At 44.1% G+C, this 19,320-nt stretch overlaps 1 long non-coding RNA gene across 4 annotated transcripts; it reads right to left on the bottom strand.

The window, feature by feature from the left end:
- Nucleotides 1–2,128: 2,128 nt before the first annotated feature.
- Nucleotides 2,129–3,222, bottom strand: LOC127907396 (uncharacterized). 4 transcript variants are annotated; one of them, XR_008064334.1, is made up of 4 exons: nucleotides 2,907–2,974; nucleotides 2,490–2,613; nucleotides 2,284–2,447; nucleotides 2,129–2,242 (listed from the first exon to the last, which is right to left on the bottom strand). It is a non-coding gene; the product is annotated as an uncharacterized LOC127907396 (long non-coding RNA). The 4 variants fall into 4 exon arrangements; XR_008064333.1 differs by lacking the exon at nucleotides 2,907–2,974 and adding an exon at nucleotides 3,116–3,222 and having other exon boundaries at nucleotides 2,131–2,201; nucleotides 2,243–2,447; XR_008064331.1 differs by having other exon boundaries at nucleotides 2,131–2,201; nucleotides 2,243–2,447.
- Nucleotides 3,223–19,320: the final 16,098 nt, after the last annotated feature.

Genomic DNA, 19,320 nt, shown 5'->3' with positions numbered 1-19,320 from the left:
GTATGGGTGGTCCCGGGAATCGAACCCACTACCCTGGCGTTACAAGCGCCATGCTCTACCAACTGAGCCACAGAAGGACCACATTGCATCTCCACATAGCTTCTCCACATAGCATCTCCTCATAGCTTCTGCTCATAGCATCTCCACATAGCTTCTCCACATAGCTTCTCCACATTGCATCTCCTCATAGCTTCTGCTCATAGCATCTCCACATAGCTTCTCCACATAGTATCTCCACATAGCATCTCCACGTAGCTTCTGCTCATAGCATCTCCACATAGCTTCTCCACATAGTATCTCCACATAGCATCTCCACGTAGCTTCTGCTCATAGCATCTCCACATAGCTTCTCCACATTGCATCTCCTCATAGCTTCTGCTCATAGCATCTCCACATAGCTTCTCCACATAGCTTCTCCACATTGCATCTCCTCATAGCTTCTGCTCATAGCATCTCCACATAGCTTCTCCACGTAGCATCTCCACATAGTATCTCCACATAGCATCTCCACGTAGCTTCTCCACGTAGCTTCTCCACATAGCATCTCCTCATAGCTTCTGCTCATAGCATCTCCACATAGCTTCTCCACATTGCATCTCCTCATAGCTTCTGCTCATAGCATCTCCACATAGCTTCTCCACATTGCATCTCCTCATAGCTTCTGCTCATAGCATCTCCACATAGCTTCTCCACATAGTATCTCCACATAGCATCTCCACATAGCATTTCCACGTAGCATCTCCACATAGCATCTCCACGTAGCTTCTCCACGTAGCATCTCCACATAGCATCTCCACATAGCATTTCCACGTAGCATCACCACGTAGCATCTCCACGTAGCTTCTCCACATAGCATCTCCACGTAGCTTCTCCACGTAGCATCTCCTCATAGCTTCTCCACGTAGCATCTCCACATCGCTTAGCTAAATAACACTTTTAGATTGATGTTGTGATGCTCCTGATACTGTATCCATCCCTAGCTCTACCCCCGGTTAGGAAGGATCTGAGGCCAAACGTAACAAAATAGTGTTTAGAGAGTCCCTAAATACCAGATCAGTGGCGGATGAGGAATTAGGTGGTTCCTGTTTCATAGCAAAACATTTATAATGAATCATTTATTTACGCTGTCGCTGCCAGCACTGCGTTGTCTAACACACACACACACACACACACACACACACACACACACACACACACACACACACACACACACACACACACACACACACACACACACACACACACACACACACACACACACACACACACACACACACACACATGCACACAAAGTTGCCCTCGGGGATCCCTTTATGTCTGACCGACTGATGATTCATGATGGAGAGATTCCATGAGCCTTTCATAGCTGTCTGTGGCAAGGAGTTGTGGTAGAGGTGTCTGTGGCAGGGAGTTGTGGTAGAGGTGGCAGGGAGTTGTGGTAGAGGTGTCTGTGGCAGGGAGTTGTGGTAGAGGTGGCAGGGAGTTGTGGTAGAGGTGTCTGTGGCAGGGAGTTGTGGTAGAGGTGTCTGTGGCAGGGAGTTCTGGTAGAGGTGTCTGTGGCAGGGAGTTGTGGTAGAGGTGTCTGTGGCAGGGAGTTGTGGTAGAGGTGTCTGTGGCAGGGAGTTGTGGTAGAGGTGTCTGTGGCAGGGAGTTCTGGTAGAGGTGTCTGTGGCAGGGAGTTGTGGTAGAGGTGGCAGGGAGTTCTGGTAGAGGTGTCTGTGGCAGGGAGTTGTGGTAGAGGTGGCAGGGAGTTGTGGTAGAGGTGGCAGGGAGTTGTGGTAGAGGTGGCAGGGAGTTGTGGTAGAGGTGGCAGGGAGTTGTGTTAGAGGTGTGAAGCCAGAACAGCTCATTCTTGACTTTATCTTAATGAATTTAGACTGTGCCGAATGTTAAGTCCTAGTCCTAAGTATGCCTGAATCTTTGTAGTGACTGGGTGTAGTATTTTTGCACTATCCGAAGTGTAATTAATAACTTCATCATGCTCCAAGGGATATTCAATGTCTGCTGTCATAATGTTTTACCCATCTAGCAATAGGTGACCTTTTTTGCAAGGCGTTGGTAAACCTTCCTGGTCTTTATGGTTGATTCTGTGTTTAAATTCACTGCTCGACTGAGGGAATTTACAGATAATTGTATGTGTGGGGTACAGAGATGAGGGACCTTACAGATAATTGTATGTGTGGAGTACAGAGATGAGGGACCTTACAGATAATTGTATGTGTGGGGTACAGAGATGAGGGACCTTACAGATAATTGTATGTGTGGAGTACAGAGATGAGGGACCTTACAGATAATTGTATGTGTGGGGTACAGAGATGAGGGACCTTACAGATAATTGTATGTGTGGGGTACAGAGATGAGGGACCTTACAGATAATTGTATGTGTGGGGTACAGAGATGAGGGACCTTACAGATAATTGTATGTGTGGGGTACAGAGATGAGGGACCTTACAGATAATTGTATGTGTGGGGGTACAGAGATGAGGGACCTTACAGATAATTGTATGTGTGGGGTACAGAGATGAGGGACCTTACAGATAATTGTATGTGTGGGGTACAGAGATGAGGGACCTTACAGATAATTGTATGTGTGGGGGTACAGAGATGAGGGACCTTACAGATAATTGTATGTGTGGGGGCACAGAGATGAGGGACCTTACAGATAATTGTATGTGTGGGGGCACAGAGATGAGGGACCTTACAGATAATTGTATATGTGGGGGCACAGAGGTGAGGGACCTTACAGATAATTGTATGTGTGGGGTACAGAGATGAGGGACCTTACAGATAATTGTATGTGTGGGGGTACAGAGAAGAGGGACCTTACAGATAATTGTATGTGTGGGGGCACAGAGATGAGGGACCTTACAGATAATTGTATGTGTGGGGGTACAGAGATGAGGGACCTTACAGATAATTGTATGTGTGGGGGTACAGAGATGAGGGACCTTACAGATAATTGTATGTGTGGGGGCACAGAGATGAGGGACCTTACAGATAATTGTATGTGTGGGGCACAGAGATGAGGGACCTTACAGATAATTGTATGTGTGGGGGTACAGAGATGAGGGACCTTACAGATAATTGTATGTGTGGGGGCACAGAGATGAGGGACCTTACAGATAATTGTATGTGTGGGGTACAGAGATGAGGGACCTTACAGATAATTGTATGTGTGGGGGCACAGAGATGAGGGACCTTACAGATAATTGTATGTGTGGGGTCACAGAGATGAGGGACCTTACAGATAATTGTATGTGTGGGGTACAGAGATGAGGGACCTTACAGATAATTGTATGTGTGGGGGCACAGAGATGAGGGACCTTACAGATAATTGTATGTGTGGGGGCACAGAGATGAGGGACCTTACAGATAATTGTATGTGTGGGGGCACAGAGGTGAGGTAGTCATTCAACCATCATGTTTAGCACTATTATAGCACACAGTGAGTCCATGCAACTTATTATGTGAAGCACATTTCTACTCCTGCCTTTATTTAAGCGTCCCATAACAAAGGGGTTGAATACTTACTGAGTCAAGACATTTCAGCTTTTCATTTTTAATTAGTTTGTAAAAAAATTTTTTTTTTTTTTAAAAGTAGAACAACATAATTCCACTTTGACATTATTGGATATTTTGTATTAGATCAGTGACACATTTTTTTTCTTCAATTGAACCTATTTTAAATTTACAACAAAATGTGGATCAAGTCAAGGGGTCTTGAATACGTTCTGAAGGCACGTACATTATTTGCCTATTGAGTGTATAACAATGGAAAAAGCACTTCTTCAAAGCATCTCAAAATGACCGAGGACCAAAAGTGTATATATTAATGTCCACGTTTGTCAACATACCACTTGTCACCCGCCCACCCGCCCACCTGCCCCGCCTACCCGCCCAACCGCCCACCAAGCCCCTCCCCCTCTCTCACCCCAGGACGTCAACTCATCAAAACACTAGGAAGCCAGATCTCTGTTTCAGACAAACATCACTCACTGTATTTGTTTTCCCAGGGGGAGGTTAGGGGAAGGAATCTCCTCTCCCTATCGCCATCCAGCTGCTCCGTCCCATGGCAATGACAACAGAACATGTCAGTCAAGACCAAGACATCGAATTCTGAGGGCCCGGGGTTTGGGTTTCTATCAAGCTAACATGCGGAATTGTTTTAACACGGTTAAACCAAGGATTGTTTAGTTATTTGATTCTGAATTTTTAGAATCCCTGTAAGTATAAACCAAATATATAAAACAATTATTTGACGAAACATTGAATTTGGCCTTATGGCTATTTAGCCCATAGAAAACAAATTCAATAAAATATTTGTGCAGGGAGAAAAAGATAGACATAATACACATCTAAAGGAAGTCAGTGTCTGTCCTGTATCATCTAAAGGAAGTCTGTCCTGTATCATCTAAAGGAAGTCTGTCCTGTATCATCTAAATGAAGTCTGTCCTGTATCATCTAAAGGAAGTCTGTCCTGTATCATCTAAAGGAAGTCTGTCCTGTATCATCTAAAGGAAGTCTGTCCTGTATCATCTAAAGGAAGTCTGTCCTGTATCATTTAAAGGAAGTCTGTCCTGTATCATCTAAATGAAGTCAGTGTCTGTCCTGTATCATCTAAAGGAAGTCAGTGTCTGTCCTGTAACATCTATAGGAAGTCTGTCCTGTATCATCTAAAGGAAGTCTGTCCTGTATCATCTAAAGGAAGTCTGTCCTGTATCATCTAAAGGAAGTCTGTCCTGTATCATCTAAAGGAAGTCAGTGTCTGTCCTGTATCATCTAAAGGAAGTCAGTGTCTGTCCTGTAACATCTAAAGGAAGTCTGTCCTGTATCATCTAAAGGAAGTCTGTCCTGTATCATCTAAAGGAAGTCAGTGTCTGTCCTGTATCATCTAAAGGAAGTCTGTCCTGTATCATCTAAAGGAAGTCTGTCCTGTATCATCTAAAGGAAGTCAGTGTCTGTCCTGTATCATCTAAAGGAAGTCTGTCCTGTATCATCTAAAGGAAGTCTGTCCTGTATCATCTAAAGGAAGTCAGTGTCTGTCCTGTATCATCTAAAGGAAGTCTGTCCTGTATCATCTAAAGGAAGTCTGTCCTGTATCATCTAAAGGAAGTCAGTGTCTGTCCTGTATCATCTAAAGGAAGTCTGTCCTGTATCATCTAAAGGAAGTCTGTCCTGTATCATCTAAAGGAAGTCTGTCCTGTATCATCTAAATGAAGTCTGTCCTGTATCATCTAAAGGAAGTCTGTCCTGTATCATCTAAAGGAAGTCAGTGTCTGTCCTGTATCATCTAAAGGAAGTCAGTGTCTGTCCTGTATCATCTAAAGGAAGTCTGTCCTGTATCATTTAAAGGAAGTCTGTCCTGTATCATCTAAATGAAGTCAGTGTCTGTCCTGTATCATCTAAAGGAAGTCAGTGTCTGTCCTGTAACATCTAAAGGAAGTCTGTCCTGTATCATCTAAAGGAAGTCTGTCCTGTATCATCTAAAGGAAGTCTGTCCTGTATCATCTAAATGAAGTCTGTCCTGTATCATCTAAAGGAAGTCTGTCCTGTATCATCTAAAGGAAGTCAGTGTCTGTCCTGTATCATCTAAAGGAAGTCAGTGTCTGTCCTGTAACATCTAAAGGAAGTCTGTCCTGTATCATCTAAAGGAAGTCTGTCCTGTATCATCTAAAGGAAGTCAGTGTCTGTCCTGTATCATCTAAAGGAAGTCTGTCCTGTATCATCTAAAGGAAGTCTGTCCTGTATCATCTAAAGGAAGTCAGTGTCTGTCCTGTATCATCTAAAGGAAGTCTGTCCTGTATCATCTAAAGGAAGTCTGTCCTGTATCATCTAAAGGAAGTCAGTGTCTGTCCTGTATCATCTAAAGGAAGTCTGTCCTGTATCATCTAAAGGAAGTCTGTCCTGTATCATCTAAAGGAAGTCAGTGTCTGTCCTGTATCATCTAAAGGAAGTCTGTCCTGTATCATCTAAAGGAATTCTGTCCTGTATCATCTAAAGGAAGTCAGTGTCTGTCCTGTATCATCTAAAGGAAGTCTGTCCTGTATCATCTAAAGGAAGTCTGTCCTGTATCATCTAAAGGAAGTCAGTGTCTGTCCTGTATCATCTAAAGGAAGTCTGTCCTGTATCATCTAAAGGAAGTCTGTCCTGTATCATCTAAAGGAAGTCAGTGTCTGTCCTGTATCATCTAAAGGAAGTCAGTGTCTGTCCTGTATCATCTAAAGGAAGTCTGTCCTGTATCATCTAAAGGAAGTCTGTCCTGTATCATCTAAAGGAAGTCAGTGTCTGTCCTGTATCATCTAAAGGAAGTCAGTGTCTGTATCATCTAAAGGAAGTCTGTCCTGTATCATCTAAAGGAAGTCTGTCCTGTATAATCTAAAGGAAGTCTGTCCTGTATCATCTAAAGGAAGTCTGTCCTGTATCATCTAAAGGAAGTCTGTCCTGTATCATCTAAAGGAAGTCTGTGTCTGTCCTGTATCATCTAAAGGAAGTCTGTCCTGTATCATCTAAAGGAAGAAAGGGGTCCCGTGGTAGCCAGCCCGGCTCTCTATGGCCCCTTGAGAAAGGGGTCCCGTGGTAGCCAGCCCGGCTCTCTATGGCCCCTTGAGAAAGGGGTCCCGTGGTAGCCAGCCCGGCTCTCTATGGCCCCTTGAGAAAGGGGTCCCGTGGTAGCCAGCCCCGCTCTCTGTAGCCCCTTGAGAAAGGGGTCCCATGGTAGCCAGCCCGGCTCTCTATGGCCCCTTGAGAAAGGGGTCCCGTGGTAGCCAGCCCCGCTCTCTGTAGCCCCTTGAGAAAGGGTTCCCGTGGTAGCCAGCCCCGCTCTCTGTAGCCCCTTGAGAAAGGGTTCCCGTGGTAGCCAGCCCCGCTCTCTGTAGCCCCTTGAGAAAGGGTTCCCGTGGTAGCCAGCCCCGCCTGGCTCAGCAAGCCAGATCAGTCTCTGAGAAAGGAGTTTCGTTACAGCCAGACGTAACAGTCTGTGGCAATGTGAAAAGGCAGCGAGGCATACTATCTATTTATATCTAATTTAAACGCTGTAAAGTGTAAAGTGTCGGTCCCGTATTTCATGAGCTGAAATATAAGATCCCAGAATGTTTCTATACACACAAAAAAAAACTTATTTCTCTCAAATGTTTCGCACAAATCTGTTTACATCCCTGTTAGTGAGCATTTCTCCTTTGCCAAGATAATCCATCCACTTGACAGGTGTGGCACATTTTAGGGTTGCAGCAGTCAGCATGCCAATTGCAAGCTCCCTGAAAACTTGAGATGGCTGTGGCATTGTGTGTTGTGTGACATATTTTAGGGTGGCCCTTTATTGTCCCCAGCACAAGGTGCACTTGATATGATGAGGGCCACCCTAAAATATGTCACACTACACACAATGCCACAGCCATCTCAAGTTTTGAGGGAGCTTGCAATTGGCATGCTGACTGCTGGAATAACCACTTGTGCTGTTGCCAGATAATTTAATGATAATTTCTCTACCATAAGCCATCTGAAACGTTGTCTTAGAGAATTTGTCAGTACGTCCAACCGGCCTTACAACCTCAGACCACGTGTACTGCGTCATGTGGGCGAGCGGGTTTGCTGATGTCAGCGTTGTAAACAGAGTGCCCTGTGGTGGCGGTGGGGTTATAGTATGGGGCAAGGCATAAGCTACGGACAACGAACAAATTTGCATTTTATCGTTGGCATTTTGATGGCACAAAAATACCGTGACCAATGGTCTGTGACCAACAGATGCTTTATCTGTATTCTCAGTCATGTGATCGGCTTGATGCACTTATGGCAATGAACTGATTTCCTCATATGAGCTGTCTCCTAGCAACATCAATGAAATTGTTGCATGTTGTGTTTATATTTAAGTTCAGTATAATTTCAAAATAACTTCAGGATAAGACTATGTTACGGAGGTCCTGGCTCTTCCTCTCCCTCCCTCCCTCCCTCCCTCCCTCCCTCCCTCCCTCCCTCCCTCCCTCCCTCCCTCCCTCCCTCCCTCCCTCCCTCCCTCCCTCCCTCCCTCCCTCCGTCCTTCTGTCTATCTCTCTCCATAGTAACTAACTCTATCTCTAGATCTAATGTGGCGTGGCAATGTACGCAAGGAAACAAACCACAGATAATGAATCAATCGTTAATTATGACTGTAAATATATATTTGTCCCATTAAATCTCCCTCTAAACCAGAGTTATTTGTGTTTGCTGTTTGCTGTGTCGGCTCAAAGCCAGTCTCTGAAGGTGGATCCCTTCTTGGAAAACAAACAGTTTACAGAGGCAAGCATCTCTGATGACGACACATCTCTGATGGCAGCTTGAGGAGCTCTGATCAAAAAACATTTAATGTCAAAGAGAAAGAGAGAAGTTAGTGCTGCTGCTAGAAATAGAGTTTAAGCTGTTAGTTAGGGCTGCTGACAGTAGTAGGGTTTAAGGTGTTAGTTAGGGCTGTTGACAGTAGTAGGGTTTAAGGTGTTAGTTAGTGCTGCTGCTAGAAGTAGAGTTTAAGCTGTTAGTTAGGGCTGCTGACAGAAATAGAGTTTAAGGTGTTCCTTAGGGCTGCTGACAGAAATAGAGTTTAAGGTGTTAGTTAGGGCTGCTGACAGAAATAGAGTTTAAGGTGTTAGTTAGGGCTGCTGCTAGAAATAGAGTTTAAGGTGTTAGTTAGTGCTGCTGCTAGAAATAGAGTTTAAGGTGTTAGTTAGTGCTGCTGATAGAAATAGAGTTTAAGGTGTTAGTTAGTGCTGCTGCTAGAAATAGAGTTTAAGGTGTTAGTTAGTGCTGCTGCTAGAAATAGAGTTTAAGGTGTTAGTTAGTTAGTGCTGCTGCTAGAAATAGAGTTTAAGGTGTTAGTTAGTGCTGCTGCTAGAAATAGAGTTTAAGGTGTTGGTTAGTGCTGCTGATAGAAATAGAGTTTAAGGTGTTAGTTAGTGCTGCTGCTAGAAATAGAGTTTAAGGTGTTAGTTAGTGCTGCTGCTAGAAATAGAGTTTAAGCTGTTAGTTAGGGTTGCTGACAGAAATAGAGTTTAAGGTGTTAGTTAGGGCTGCTGCTAGAAATAGAGTTTAAGGTGTTAGTTAGTGCTGCTGCTAGAAATAGAGTTTAAGCTGTTAGTTAGGGCTGCTGACAGTAGTAGGGTTTAAGGTGTTAGTTAGTGCTGCTGACAGTAGTAGAGTTTAAGGTGTTAGTTAGGGCTGCTGACAGAAATAGAGTTTAAGGTGTTAGTTAGGGCTGCTGACAGAAATAGAGTTTAAGGTGTTAGTTAGGGCTGCTGACAGAAATAGAGTTTAAGGTGTTAGTTAGGGCTGCTGCTGACAGTAGTAGGGTTTAAGGTGTTAGTTAGGGCTGCTGCTGACAGTAGTAGGGTTTAAGGTGTTAGTTAGGGCTGCTGCTGACAGTAGTAGGGTTTAAGGTGTTAGTTAGGGCTGCTGACAGTAGTAGGGTTTAAGGTGTTAGTTAGGGCTGCTGCTGACAGTAGTAGGGTTTAAGGTGTTAGTTAGGGCTGCTGCTGACAGTAGTAGGGTTTAAGGTGTTAGTTAGGGCTGCTGACAGTAGTAGGGTTTAAGGTGTTAGTTAGGGCTGCTGCTGACAGTAGTAGGGTTTAAGGTGTTAGTTAGGGCTGCTGCTGACAGTAGTAGGGTTTAAGGTGTTAGTTAGGGCTGGGCTGCTGCTGACAGTAGTAGGGTTTAATGTGTTAGTTAGGGCTGCTGACAGTAGTAGGGGGTTTAAGGTGTTAGTTAGGGCTGCTGCTGACAGTAGTAGGGTTTAAGGTGTTAGTTAGGGCTGCTGACTGACAGGGTTTAAGGTGTTAGTTAGGGCTGCTGACAGTAGTAGGGTTTAAGGTGTTAGTTAGGGCTGCTGCTGACAGTAGTAGGGTTTAAGGTGTTAGTTAGGGCTGCTGACAGTAGTAGGGTTTAAGGTGTTAGTTAGGGCTGCTGCTGACAGTAGTAGGGTTTAAGGTGTTAGTTAGGGCTGCTGCTGACAGTAGTAGGGTTTAAGGTGTTAGTTAGGGCTGCTGACAGTAGTAGGGTTTAAGGTGTTAGTTAGGGCTGCTGACAGTAGTAGGGTTTAAGGTGTTAGTTAGGGCTGCTGACAGTAGTAGGGTTTAAGGTGTTAGTTAGGGCTGCTGCTGACAGTAGTAGGGTTTAAGGTGTTAGTTAGGGCTGCTGACAGTAGTAGGGTTTAAGGTGTTAGTTAGGGCTGCTGACAGTAGTAGGGTTTAAGGTGTTAGTTAGGGCTGCTGCTGACAGTAGTAGGGTTTAATGTGTTAGTTAGGGCTGCTGCTGACAGTAGTAGGGTTTAAACCAGTGGTTCTTAACCTTGTTGGAGGTACTGAACCCCACCAGTTTCATATGCGCATTCACCGAACCCTTCTTAATTGGAAAAATAAAATGTGATTTTTTTTAAAATTCAAAACATAGGTATATATTTTACTGGTGCACAAAATGAACCGTGCATCAACATCACTGTGTTCAAAGAACAAAATAATCAAAACATGATTTTCACACAAAAACAAAAACATAATAATTAATATTTACTGCAAATCAGTGTGACTTCTGCTGTTTCCTTTCAGAGACCAGTTCAGAAATGCGCAGCTTCACTTTGGCAAGTGCCACTCATGTCATTTTCGCAACAGTCTCTTCCTTTTCTTAGTTTTTATGTCCAGCAACCTCAAAAAGGATTGCTCGCAAAGATATGTTGTAACAAACGGTATGAAAATCTCCAGAGCTTGGGCTAAAGATTTGTTGTCTTTGAAGAAGTCATCCACAAGTTTCTTCACATCGGCTGCCTTAGTTGTTGTTGTAAGATGCTTACAAAATAAAACATCTCCCTTTATCACCTCGTCTTTCACATAGAGCACGAATACAGCAAGCTGAGATTGGAAACGTCTGTGGTCTCTTTTAAGCTGGGTTTCTGTACAGCACTTTGAGATATCAGCTGATGTACAAAGGGCTATATAAATACATTTGATTTGATTTGATTTGGTCTCGTCGAGTTGAAGGCTGAATTTTGCCAGATCTGCAGCTACTTGAGCCAAGATGTCTTGTCCTTTATTCTGTCGCTGATGGTGTAATTTGAAAGAGGAATTTGTGATAACTTAACTTCAGCCTCTTTTCCCAGCATGATATTCGCCATCTTCAACACAGCTGGTTTTATGAGTGTTTCACCAATGGTGTGTGGTTTGCCCTGCTTTGCGATCAGGTAAAGCAACTTCGTACGATGCTGTGAGGATCGGTTTGTTGATGGGTACAAAGCCGAGAACAGGCAGAGTAGCCTTTTCATCGAATCTGGCTCTCTTCACCTTGAATTCAGCGAGCGTTGTGTTCTTGTATTTTCCATCTCCACGCAGCTTAAGGAAGTGTTCTCTTAGTTTTGCCGGTGCTAGATTATAATTGCTCAACTTAGCATTGTAAATCATGCAGTTAGGACACTGACTCCCATCACGTTCCGTTATACATGTGAATCCATATTGTACATATTCGTCCGACCACTTTCTTTTTTTGCTCGACATAGTAAGTATGAAGGGATTAAAATATTAAGAAAGAAATCACAAGACGTACCATCACGACAGTCACAAGTCGACTACTGAGCGTACCAAATTCCCTGCAGCACAGATAGGCCAAGCGATGTAGCGTGATCACCTGCAGCCAACGATGGCCAAGCGAGGCGTGTCATCATGAATCATATGAGTCGGATGTGTGTCTTGACCTCCGCCGAACCCCTGAGACTGACTCACCGAACCCCTGGGGTTCGATCGAACCCAGGTTAAGAACCACTGGTTTAAAACCTGTTTGGGCTGCTAGCGGGAAACCTACGACATCATCTGGTGAAATTGCAGAGTGCGAAATTCAAAATACAAAAATCCTAATTTTAAACATTCATGACTATACAGGTGTCAGACATAATTTAAAAGCTTAACTTCTTGTTAATCTAACCGCGTTGTCAGATCTCAAATGGGCTTTACGGCGAAAGCATAACATGCGATTATCTGAGGACAGCTCCCCACATCAAAATACTTTTTCAACCAGCACAGGCGTCACAAAATCACAAATAGTGAATAAATAAATCACTTACCTTTGAAGATGCTCCTCTTTTCGCAATCCCAAGGGTCCCAGAACACAATGAATGGTTGTTTTGTTTGATAATGTCCTTCTTTATATCCAAAAAAGTCTGTTTAGTTGGTGCCAACGATCTCAGTAATCCACTTGTTCAACATGCATATAAACAAATCCAAAAAGTTACCGGTAAAGTTTGTTCAAACAAGTCAAACAATGTTTTTAATTAATCCTAAGGATTATATATATATAAGGATCTAATATCTAAATATATATATAATATTATATAATTATACTAATATCTAAATATATGTATAATATGATATAATTATACAAATATCTAAATATATATATAATATTATATAATTATACTAATATCTAAATATATATATAATATTATATAATTATACTAATATCTGAATATATATATAATATTATATAATTATACTAATATCTAAATATATATATAATATTATATAATTATACTAATATCTAAATATATATATAATATTATATAATTATACTAATATCTAAATATATATATAATATTATATAATTATACTAATATCTAAATATATATATAATATTATATAATTATACTAATATCTAAATATATATATAATATTATATAATTATACTAATATCTAAATATATATATAATATTATATAATTATACTAATATCTAAATATATATATAATATTATATAATTATACTAATATCTAAATATATATATAATATTATATAATTATACTAATATCTAAATATATATATAATATCCCTATATAATTATACTAATATCTAAATATATATATAATATTATATAATTATACTAATATCTAAATATATATATAATATTATATAATTATACTAATATCTAAATAAACTATAATATTTAAGACCATCCCTCCCTCCCTATGTTCAATAGGAAGATACATAACTCCCTCCCTCCCTCAGCCCTCCATCCCTCCCTCCATCCCTCCCTCCCTCCCTCCCTCCCTCCCTCCCCCTCCCTCCCTCCCTCCCCTCCCTCCCTCCCTCCCTCCCTCCCCCTCCCTCCCTCCATCCCTCCCTCCCTCCCTCCATCCCCTCCCCTCCCTCCTCCCTCCATCAGTCCTCCATCCCTCCCCCTCCCTCCCTCCCTCCCTCCCTCCCTCCCTCCCTCTCCTCCATCCCTCCCTCCCTCCATCCCTCCCTCCCTCCCTCCCCCTCCCTCCCTCCCTCCCTCCCTCCCTCCCTCCCCTCCCTCCCTCCCTCCATCCCTCCCTCCCTCCCTCCCTCCCTCCATCCCTCCCTCCCTCCCCTCCCTCCATCCCTCCCTCCCTCCCCTCCCTCCCCCATCCCTCCCATCCCTCCACCCCCTCCATCCCTCCCTCCCTCCCTCCCTCCCTCCCTCCCTCCCTCCCCCTCCCTCCATCCCTCCCTCCCTCCCCCTCCCTCCCTCCCTCCCCCTCCCCCTCCCCCTCCCTCCCTCCCTCCCCTCCCTCCCTCCATCCCTCCCTCCCTCCCTCCCTCCCTCCCTCCCTCCCTCCCTCCCTCCTTCCCTCCATCCCCCTCCCTCCCTCCCTCCCTCCATCCATCCCTCCCTCCCTCCCTCCCTCCCTCCCTCCCTCCCCATCCCTCCCTCCCTCCCTCCCTCCCTCCCTCCCCCTCCATCCCTCCCTCCCTCCCTCCATCCATCCCTCCCCCCCTCCCTCCCTCCCTCCCTCCCTCCCTCCCCTCCCCCCTCCCTCCCCTCCCTCCCTCCCCCTCCCTTCCTCCTCCATCTCCATCCCTCCCCATCCCTCCCTCCCTCCCTCCCTCCCTCCATCCCCCCTCCCTCCCCTCCCTCCCTCCCTCCCTCCCCTCCCTCCATCCATCCCCCTCCCTCCCCCCCCCCTCCCTCCTCCCTCCCTCCCTCCCTCCCTCCCTCCATCCATCCCTCCCCTCCCTCCCTCCCCTCCCTCCCTCCCTCCCTCCCTCCATCCCTCCCTCCCTCCCTCCCTCCCTCCCTCCCTCCCTCCCTCCCTCCCTCCCCCCCCTCCCCCTCCCTCCCCATCCATCCCTCCCTCCCTCCCTCCCTCCCTCCCTCCCTCCCTCCCTCCCTCCCTCCCTCCCTCCCTCCCTCCCCTCCCTCCCTCCCTCCCTCCCTCCCTCCATCCCTCCCTCCTCCCTCCCTCCCTCCTCCATCCCTCCCTCCCTCCCTCCCCCTCCCTCCCTCCCCCTCCCCTCCCTCCATCCCTCCCTCCCTCCCTCCCTCCCTCCCTCCCTCCCCCTCCCTCCCTCCCTTCCCTCCATCCCTCCCTCCATCCCCCCTCCATCCCCCTCCCTCCCTCCCTCCCTCCATGTCAGTACTTCTACAGAATTTCTCTTGATTCTACATGTATTTATAGTTATTTTCTCAAATTGTTCATTGAACGTTATGAAACAAATGTTCAGAAAACTTCTGTAGCGTTCAGAGAAAAATATTATGCAAAAACACATCTATTCCGTTCTCAGAACATTAAGAAAACTTTCCATAAAAAGCACAAGGAAGAAAACATTAGTAATGTTCAAAGAACATTCTAAGAAAGTTATTTAAAAACATTCCGTTCTTGTCACGCCTTGGTCTTAGTATTTTGTGTTTTCGTTAATAATTTGGTCAGGCCAGGGTGTGACATGGGTTTATGTTGTTGTATTTCATATTGGGGTTTTTGTATTATTGGGATTGCGGCTGAGTAGGGGTGTTGTATGGGCTTGGCTGCCTGAGGCGGTTCTCAATCAGAGTCAGGTGATTCTCGTTGTCTCTGATTGGGAACCGTATTTAGGTAGCCTGGGTTTCGCTTTGTATTTCGTGGGTGATTGTTCCTGTCTCTGTGTAGTTTCACCAGATAGGCTGTTATTAGGTTTCACGTTCCGTTTGTTGTTTTGTATTTTGTATAGTTATTTCATGTGTCACTTTTTCCATTAAAGTCATGAGTAACCACTACGCTGCATTTCGGTCTGACTCTCTTTCGACAAACGAAGAACGACGTTACAGTTCTCAGTGTCAACAAATGTCTTCTTATCTTGTTAATTGTGTTTTTAACATTTTTTCAATGTAAATTATTATGCAAAATTCTTGCAACTAATATATTGTTATTTATATGGGGGATACAACATTTCCAGCTTTGCAGGTTTTGCTTTGAAGAGGCAGAATCATTAGGTCATTTGTTTTGGTACCGTCAATATGTAGCTTGGTTTGTTCTGCATTGTGTAATTTAACGAGGACGCACACGAAGAGACAAAGTACACGATGTTAGCCCTCGGTGCAGTCACAGCTCTCAGGCACCTCGCTAACTGAGTGTCAGGCAAGAGAGAACAATAGGAGGGTACGGTAACACAGATACCCCACGATGGACCAAACCAAAATAAACAAAACTTTTACAATCAAGTGTATTTATAATATAGATTTGATAAAAAATAACATACAGCTCTGCAGCTGTAATGAAACAAAAACACACTGAATTATTATGATTTATGATCTTAACATCCCCTCTTTTTTTGCGTTTACCTCCCTTATCTCACCTCATTTGCTCACATATCGTATATAGACTCATTTTTCTACTGTATTATTGACTGTATGCTTGTTTACTCCATGTGTAACTCTGTGTCGTTGTTTGTGTCTCACTGCTTTGCTTTATCTTGGCCAGGTCGCAGTTGTAAATGAGAACTTGTTCTCAACTTGACTATCTGGTTAAATAAAGGTGAAATAAATAAAACATGTGACCTAGGGAACAACATCTCTACACATACAGCCATATGTAGCTTGTTTTTGGTAACAGGTCCAGGAATGGCTTATGAATTGCAATATTAACCTGGAGCTAACTCTGCAGATAGCACTACTAGGTGATCTGAAAATGCATTGTCAATTGTTCCATAATATAAAAATACTTTTAGCAACAAAAAAATTGACTCTTTAATTTACAATCTGTAGAAACTGCGGGAATTGAATGTTTCAGTACTGTTTGTGAAGCATCACAGTTGAAAAATACAATGCAAGTAGAGATCCAATATGGGTGGAGTTAAGAGATAGATGGCAAGGGTTGAATGGTTGAATGGAGCTGAAGGGACTGGGTGGTGTTCAGAGATAGATGGCAGGGGTTGAATGGAGCTGAAGGGACTGGATGGTGTTCAGAGATAGATGGCAGGGGTTGAATGGAGCTGAAGGGACTGGGTGGTGTTCAGAGACAGATGGCAGGGGTTGAATGGTTGAATGGAGCTGAAGGGACTGGGTGGTGTTCAGAGATAGATGGCAGGGGTTGAATGGAGCTGAAGGGACTGGATGGTGTTCAGAGATAGATGGCAGGGGTTGAATGGAGCTGAAGGGACTGGGTGGTGTTCAGAGATAGATGGCAGGGGTTGAATGGAGCTGAAGGGACTGGATGGTGTTCAGAGATAGATGGCAGGGGTTGAATGGAGCTGAAGGGACTGGGTGGTGTTCAGAGATAGATGGCAGGGGTTGAATGGAGCTGAAGGGACTGGATGGTGTTCAGAGATAGATGGCAGGGGTTGAATGGAGCTGAAGGGACTGGGTGGTGTTCAGAGACAGATGGCAGGGGTTGAATGGTTGAATGGAGCTGAAGGGACTGGGTGGTGTTAAGAGATAGATGGCAGGGGTTGAATGGAGCTGAAGGGACTGGGTGGTGTTTAGAGATAGATGGCAGGGGTTGAATGGAGCTGAAGGGACTGGGTGGTGTTCAGAGATAGATGGCAGGGGTTGAATGGAGCTGAAGGGACTGGGTGGAGTTCAGAGATAGATGGCAGGGGTTGAATGGAGCTGAAGGGACTGGGTGGTGTTCAGAGATAGATGGCAGGGGTTGAATGGTTGAATGGAGCTGAAGGGACTGGGTGGAGTTCAGAGATAGATGGGAGGGGTTGAATGGAGCTGAAGGGACTGGGTGGTGTTCAGAGATAGATGGCAGGGGTTGAATGGTTGAATGGAGCTGAAGGGACTGGGTGGAGTTAAGAGATAGATGGCAGGGGTTGAATGGAGCTGAAGGGACTGGGTGGAGTTCAGAGATAGATGGCAGGGGTTGAATGGTTGAATGGAGCTGAAGGGACTGGGTGGTGTTAAGAGATAGATGGGAGGGGTTGAATGGAGCTGAAGGGACTGGATGGTGTTTAGAGATAGATGGGAGGGGTTGAATGGAGCTGAAGGGACTGGGTGGTGTTAAGAGATAGATGGCAGGGGTTGAATGGAGCTGAAAGGACTGGATGGTGTTCAGAGATAGATGGCAGGGGTTGAATGGAGCTGAAAGGACTGGATGGTGTTCAGAGATAGATGGCAGGGGTTGAATGGAGCTGAAGGGACTGGATGGTGTTAAGAGACAGATGGGAGGGGTTGAATGGAGCTGAAGGGACTGGATGGTGTTCAGAGATAGATGGGAGGGGTTGAATGGAGCTGAAGGGACTGGGTGGTGTTAAGAGATAGATGGGAGGGGTTGAATGGAGCTGAAGGGACTGGGTGGTGTTTAGAGATAGATGGCAGGGGTTGAATGGAGCTGAAGGGACTGGGTGGTGTTTAGAGATAGATGGCAGGGGTTGAATGGAGCTGAAGGGACTGGGTGGTGTTAAGAGATAGATGGGAGGGGTTGAATGGAGCTGAAGGGACTGGATGGTGTTAAGAGATAGATGGGAGGGGTTGAATGGAGCTACAGTCTATAGCTACAGTGTATAGCTACAGTGTATTGCTACAGTATATAGCTACACTGTATAGCTACAGTCTATAGCTACAGTGTATTGCTACAGTGTATAGCTACACTGGATAGCTACAGTCTATAGCTACACTGGATACCTACAGTCTATACCTACAGTATATACCTACAGCATATAGCTACAGTATATAGCTACACTGTATAGCTACAGTCTATAGCTACAGTGTATTGCTACAGTATATAGCTACATTGGATAGCTACAGTCTATAGCTACACTGGATACCTACAGTCTATACCTACAGTATATACCTACAGCATATAGCTACAGTATATAGCTACACTGTATAGCTACAGTCTATAGCTACCGTCTATAGCTACAGTCTAAATCTACAGCATATAGCTACAGTCTATAGCTACAGTCTATAGCTACAGTCTATAGCTACAGTCTATGACAGTGTATAGCTACAGTGTATAGCTACAGAATATAGCTACAGCGTATAACTGCAGTGTGCAGCTACAGTATATAGCTAGTGCATAGCTACAGTCTATAGTTACAGTCTATATCTACAGTCTATAGTTACAGTGTATAGCTACAGTCTATAACAGTGTATAGCTACAGTATATAGCTAGTGCATAGCTACAGTCTATAGTTACAGTCTATAGCTACAGTCTATAGTTACAGTGTATAGCTACAGTCTATAACAGTGTACAGCTACAGTATATAGCTAGTGCATAGCTACAGTCTATAGTTACAGTCTATAGCTACAGTCTATAGTTACAGTGTATAGCTACAGTCTATAACAGTGTATAGCTACAGTTTAGAGCTACAGTGTATAGCTACAGTCTATTACAGTTTATAGGTACAGTGTATAGCGACAGTCTATAGCTACAGTCTATAGCTACAGTGTATAGCTACAGTCTATAACAGTTTATAGCTACAATGTATAGCTACAGTGTATAGCTACAGTCTATAGCTACAGTGTATAGCTACAGTCTATAACAGTCTATAGCTACAGTCTATAGCTACAGAATATAGCTACAGTCTATAACAGTTTATAGCTACAGTGTATAGCTACAGTCTATAGCTACAGTGTATAGCTACAGTCTATAGCTACAGTGTATAGCTACAGTCTATAACAGTTTATTGCTACAGCATATAGCTACAGTATATAGCTACAGTCTATAACAGTGTATAACTGCAGCATATAGCTACAGTGTATAGCTACAGTCTATAGTTACAGTCTATAACAGTGTATAGCTACAGTGTATTGCTACAGTGTATAGCTACAGTATATAACAGTGTATAGCTACAGTGTATTGCTACAGTGTATAGCTACAGTATATAGCTGCAGCATATAGCTACAGTCTATAACAGTCTATAGCTACAGTATATAGCTACAGTCTATAGCTACAGTGTATAGCTGCAGCATATAGCTACAGTATATAGCTGCAGCATATAGCTACAGTATATAACAGTCTATAGCTACAGTGTATAGCTGCAGCATATAGCTACAGTGTATCTAGTGCTCATACAGACAGCATATAGCTACAGTGTATCTAGTGCTCATACAGACAGCATATAGCTACAGTGTATCTAGTGCTCATACAGACAGCATATAGCTA

Source organism: Oncorhynchus keta, chromosome 14 (assembly GCF_023373465.1).
Source record: "Oncorhynchus keta strain PuntledgeMale-10-30-2019 chromosome 14, Oket_V2, whole genome shotgun sequence".
Taxonomy (NCBI): Eukaryota; Metazoa; Chordata; class Actinopteri; order Salmoniformes; family Salmonidae; genus Oncorhynchus; species Oncorhynchus keta.
This window is presented reverse-complemented; position numbering and strand designations above follow the sequence as displayed.